Raw genomic sequence first — 6,000 nt, forward strand, 5'->3', positions numbered from 1 at the left:
CCGTGTCACAAGAGCCCCAGGAGCCTGAACTTGCCTCTGGGCACAGAGTTGGGTGGGGTTTTCCCTTCTCTTCCCCCTTCACCGCAATAAGAGAGTTGTTGGTAGGTTGGGCTGTGGGACCCGCGGGCCAGATCACCTGGAAAAGCCCCGCTGAGTTTCCGACTTGAAGTCTTTGGGGGCCCAGCTCCTCCGCTGGGCTCAGAATTTGGGAGTAGGGGAAGAACGGAAACCCCCTGCTCTGGGTCCCCCTTGCCGTGGCTCACGGGTTCGAGACCCATCCGAGGAAGCAGTGTGAACTTTAAAGCAAGTCGCGCCTGGTTCAATCCCACTTTGCAAGGAGGCAATCTGCGACGGAGCAGCGCGATCTGCAAACCCGCGGCTTCACCGCAGGCCCTCACCTTCCGGGGTTCTGGTGAGAACAGGAGACGAATCACCTGGTTCAACTTCCTGCTACCGGACCCGAGAGAGCCAAAGCCCGGCGCAGGGACCGGCTCGGGGCCACCCAGCTGCCGTTGTGCATGGCGGAAACCGAGAACCAGGGGCTTCAGGACGCAGCTAAGGCTTTCTCACCCCCAGCTGCACTGCCCTGTCACTTGGAGAGGCAAGCAGCCGCAGCCGGCTGCGGAAGTGGGGACGAGCACTAACTTGGCCTCTGGTTGTCCGACCGGCCTCCCCAAGCCCCCTTCTCACCTGCTGGCTTCGCTTTTGGCTCCGCGCTGCAACAAGTCCCGCGTCGCTCGCACGTCCCGGTCCGCGTCGGACTGCGCAGCCTGGGCTCAGTCTCTCCTCGGGCCCCCTCCGGAGGCTGTCGGGGAGCGCAGCGGCCCCGGCCAAGCCCCGCCCCGGAGGCCCCGCCCCGACACGCCCCCTGGCCGCCCTCCGCGAGCCCGCCGGCCCCGCCCCCCGGCCCTGCCGGAGGAGAGGCCACGCCCCTTGCCCTGCCCCGTTATGGCCTCCCTCTGGGATCCCGGCCCGTCCCGCCTCCTGGTCGCGCAGGGGGTGAGGCCACCCCGGACTACCTAACGTTCCGCTCCCGTCGGCCTCCCTCACCCTCATCCGCTGGCGGCCTTCTCAGGGCCTCCCATCGTCCCTGCTTTCTTCTCCTCCGAGCCCACCCCTGGCCCGCCTGGACGAGGCCACGCCCCGGCCACGCCCCCGCGGGTTCTCGGCGCCTCCCTAATCCTAGCAACCCCAACTCGGGGCGCTGGCCTGGGGCCCCCACGCTGGCATTCCAGGGCGTCTGTATCCGGGTGCAACCGGGAACGGCGTGGGAGCGGTTTGCGTTCCAAGTCCCGGCCTCTATCAGGAGGCGGCCTGGGCCCAGGCGCTTTGTGAAAATGCTAACAGCCACCATTGATTGAGCTCCTGTCGGGGAGTAGGCTCCGTGCCAAGCTGCTGTAAACGAACTAACCCTTGAATTCCCACCACTCGTGCCCTACTCAAGTTGCGCCCATTTTACTGATGTGCAACCTGAGGCTTGGAGAAGGGAAGTCGTGGTCTTAGCGTCTCATGCTGGAGGCGGTGGTGAGAAGGATCCAGCCCCAAGCCCTGAATCACAGGCTTCATGCTGCCCCAGCTTGCCCGGACTGGCCCCTAGAGAAGTGGCCCGGCCAGCCAGCTGTGGTGGAGCAGGCTGCCCGCGGTGAGGGAGGGGGCGGCAGGAGGGGTATGTGCCTGAGCTCTCAACGTGAACTTCCTTGAGAAGTGGCTTAGAATTAAGGTGGGCTGCAAAGGATCTCCAGGTGGCCATAGTGCCCTGCCTGCATCCCAGCCCTCTGCACTCCCAGACGCTAGATGACCAGCCTCAGGCAGATTGCCACGTTAATGACCAGGACCATTAACCTGTGCAGCTGACAAAGTTCTTTCACCCCATTATCTCATTGGCATCTCACAACAACGCCATTGTGGGCAGGGTGTGACTGCCTGCTGTGCTTGGGTGGAATAGGGCAGGAAGCTGGATCCAGCCCAGCCCAGTGGCCCTGAAAGCACGGTCTTCGGTCTTCGGACCAGAGACGGTCATCAGTACCTGGGAACTTGTTAGAGATTTATATCTGGAGGCCCATCCCAGTCCTTCTGAATAGGAGACTCTGGAGCAGTTGGTTTTAACAAGGCCTCTGGGTGATTCTGAATCATACTGGAGCTTGAGAAGCACTGTTGAGTGATGGTGAAGAAGCTAGGATCCCCCAGGCCAGGCGGCCTCCCAACAGCTCCTCCAGGTCGAAGGGTACGTAACCTCCCCACAACGGGCCCTGAAAGGGGAACAGGAGCAACACCAGTTCCTGAGGATGGCCACAGCTGACCTAGCTGGAGCACACTCAGGAAGTGTCTGGGCCTCCATGGGACATGTGCCTGCCCAGTGAATGTTCTCTTTCCAGCAAAATGTCCGTTTTCTATAATTCTCACACTGAGTCAGGCAAGTGGAGCTAGGGAATCCCTGTAGTCCCCTGAGTTGTCCCACAGATGGACACCGTCCTTCCTGCAGGAGGTCAAAATCCTAGCAAGTTTCCAGATGAGATACAGATGCTGCTGGTCCGGGGACCACCCTTTGAGAACCACTGTGCTTTTCTGTCTTGGGCTGGACCCTACCCAACACTTGCAAAATGGGCATAAAATACCCTCCTCTTCCCCCTGCTCCATATCCTGCAAGCTCGGGGTGTTTGTGATGGTGACTTGCAGCTGGCAAAACAGCTGGATCTCATCTGCCCTCTCCTACTCCCTGGGCAGACATTCCTCACATTAGTCCCAACTGCTACCCTTTCTGGATTAGAGATGGAGGCAGCTCTGGCAGCGTGCAGGGCAGTCTGCGGGCGGCTTCCAGAATCTGGACTGTATTCCACCCCCGCCACTCTCTGCAGCCCATGGAAGGGGGTCTCCCTGCAGCAGCTCATAGCCTGGGCACTGGTCCTGTTAGGGGGACTACACTAGACACCCAAGTTGAGACTGCAAATTAAGGCCCGCATACCCTGTATCGAAACATTTAACAGATGGTTAAAAAAAAAAGGTCTATCCTTGTACCTTGACAAATATTCTTTAAACAATTAAGAAGACCATGTTCTAAGTTAGGATCCATGATGGTCAGTCAGACCCCGGCCCACCCACCCCACTTCTACTCTCTCCATCTCTGTCCTGTGTCACAAAGGAGGGGACGAGGACTCAGGTATGTGAACACTGCAGCCCTGTAGCCAGTGCTTGGCCCCTCCAAGGGACACACACCAGGGACACACACCAGGGACAGGATCATTCTAAGGAGGACAGATCTGGGCAGGAGGCTTGTGTCAGCCTGGAAACTGGGTTTGAAACCTAGTCCTTGAAAGCTAGCCGGAGAGTTCCAGGTTTTGAGATGCCAGATCCAGAAAGGGCATGGGCTCTAGGTGGACACAGAAGCCCCTTCTCACTGCCATGGGGCCTGGTCCCCAGCACAGTGCCTGGAACCTTAGGGGACAGCTGTTGAGTAGGTGTGCCTGAGTCACTGCTGGAGTGCCCAGTGGAGATGGCTCTGGAGCACTGTGCTCACCCCTCTCCCAGGAGAAGCCAGGCTTCCTCTTGACCTTGGGCATTCTGTCAGGTGGAAAGCAGAGACACTTCTGGTGCAAGACTGGTGTGAAATTCTTCAGCTGATTCCAGGGGCGCCAAACAGCTCCTTGAGGTGGGGAGGTGGGGTGCCAAGACCTCACAAGGATTTGTCCACGGGGCCCCGGCCTTTCAGACATTCTCCTGCACCTTGCAATCCCCTGAGACCTTTGCCCAGTCCTGGGGTGGGAGAGGAAGAGTGTGATGCTTGTTTCCTGCTGCTGTTGTCTTAGTCCAAGTTGCATTACTCGAATGAAATACTTGAGGTTGGGTAGCTTTATAAAGAAAAGAGGTTTATTTGAACCCATGGTTCTGAAGGCCCAGGGTCAAGGGGTCACATCAGGTGATGGCTTATTATGTGAGTGGCCAGGCAGCACATGACAAGGGACAGAGGGTGTGCATGTGTATCTCTCTTCTGCTCCTGCTCGCTCCCTCTTATAGAGCCACCAGTATTCAGTCATGGGGACTCCACCCTGTCACTTTATCTTCATCACTTCCAGAAGACCCTGCCTCCAATTGCCATGGTCAGATTAATGCCTCCCCTCTTTATGCCTCAGAGTGGGGACTACATTTCAACGCGATCTGAGGGACACAGAGACCACATCCCGACCATAGCCCTTTATTCTGCCCCGAGTCTGCTATTAGGGTGATCTCGGGGGCAGCGGTGGCCCTCTGCTCCGTGCCATGTCCGCTGGCCTGCTTGGGGACAGAGTGTTCGTTTTCCAGAAGGCGCGCTCACAGGCCAGCAGGCGTCAGGGGAGAGCCCAGCTGAGCCTGCTCTCGGGCTGCGCGTCCTCTCCCGACGCTGCCACAGGTGGCCCGGCCTCCCCACAGCGAGCCCGCTGGGTTTCAGAGCAGAAGGAGGTAGAAGCAGGGCCGTATCAGGTGGTGTCGCTCCTCAGCTTTCCAAGCCTGGGGGTCGTCCCCAAGGCTCACCCCGTTCTCAGGGAGGAGGCGTGGCCTCGGTCCCTGTCCTGACTGCGGTGTGGCGGGTGGTTTTGAGCCTCCTGGGGGACGGATGCTGTTGCAGAACACACACCTGCCCAGGTGGGTCGCAGCACGACCTCTGAGGGCGCCCGGAGTCTGAACGAAGTTGACTTGAAGAAAGGAGCTCTTTCTCAGGGCCTCTCGGCTGGCAGCCGGCACCTCCTGCCCGGGCCGGTCTCTGGAAGTTAGGACTCGAGGGGCCTGACAACCACCCGAGCAGGCTCCGTGCTGATGCCCACCGCCCAGACGCGGAAACGGAGGCACCGAGAACTTAACGGGCCCACCGTCAATGAGAAGCGAGAGAGAAGAGGAGCGGGAGTTGATAGGCCGCTCGGGGTTCAGTGCAGAAAGTGAGCCCCAGGGAAACTCATTGGGCCGTCCAGTCCCCGGGGCCCGATCCTGAGCGGGGACACCGGGGAGATCCTGAGCGGGGACACCAGGGAGATCCTGAGCGGGGACACCGGGACCCACCCCAGGCCAGCAAATGTGAACTGCAGTCTCTCCCACCTGGGTCCTCGCCTCCCTCCCTCCCTCCCTTCTTGTTATTTTAGTGGCTGGGGACGAACCCAGGGTCGCAGGCTGCTACCACTGGGCCAGCCCAGTCTGGCCACCCTGCAGCATAGCGGCTCCTGCATTCGAGTGGACCGGGCAGGGCCGCTGACCTTCTTTCTTGCTGGGGGACGTCAGGCGACCTGAACAGCTGGGTCAGGGCTGGGCGGGCCCAGTTCCCAGGCCGAGGCTGAGCTGGGTTCACCTCAATGCCGGTCATTTAACGAAGCTGGGTTGGGGCCCTGCCCCCACCAGCCCTGGCCTCCAGGGACTCTCAGCGCCTGGGGGACCTTCCCTGCCATGCTCCAGTGGCAAGGGTGACGACGATAAGGGCAACCTCATTGGGACAGGGAGCTTCGCCCTGCGCCAGGCACTTTTGGAAGGACTGATCTAAGCACGGGTAACTCCTCGGATAACCGGATAACCCGCACTGCCCGACGGGAAGCTCGTTTGCTCACTGGCGTGGTTCACAGCCGGTGGCGCTCTGGTGACTGGCGGGAAGGCTGGCTGCTCTCCCCTTCCCACAGTCCTGCTGCGCCGGCTCTTTGCCCTTTGGGGGGCATGAGCTCAACCTCAGGATGTGGGGTGGGTACCTCAGTCACGAGCCCACACCCCCATTATGTTACACGTTCTTTCATTTAGAATTGATAGGTACGCATCCGTCCTTTTGCAGAGTACGAACCACAGGCAAAAGGAAAACTTAAAAGGTAAGCACAGAAACTAAAAGATAAATAAATACAAATCTATAAAATCAATAAAGCAATAAAACACTTTTGTGTATTTCATAGATTATATTTTACACTGCTGTCTTGTCACTTCCTGTGACCCCCCTGGACCCTTTGGGGAGCCGGTGTCACGGCCTCCTGCGTGCACGGAGGAGAGTGGCTGCAGCAG

General features: G+C 59.3%; 1 protein-coding gene across 1 annotated transcript in view; it reads right to left on the reverse strand.

The window, feature by feature from the left end:
- Cd82 (CD82 molecule) overlaps positions 1-841 on the reverse strand; it is a 38,653-nt gene extending 37,812 nt beyond the window's left edge. Inside the window, exon 1 of the mRNA XM_047519228.1 lies at positions 691-841. The gene's annotated coding sequence lies outside the window, so the exon portion shown is untranslated. The remainder of the gene's footprint in view (positions 1-690) is intronic.
- Between the last annotated feature and the right edge of the window lie 5,159 nt (positions 842-6,000).

The sequence above is a fragment of the Sciurus carolinensis genome, chromosome 11 (assembly GCF_902686445.1).
Source record: "Sciurus carolinensis chromosome 11, mSciCar1.2, whole genome shotgun sequence".
Classification (NCBI taxonomy): domain Eukaryota; kingdom Metazoa; phylum Chordata; class Mammalia; order Rodentia; family Sciuridae; genus Sciurus; species Sciurus carolinensis.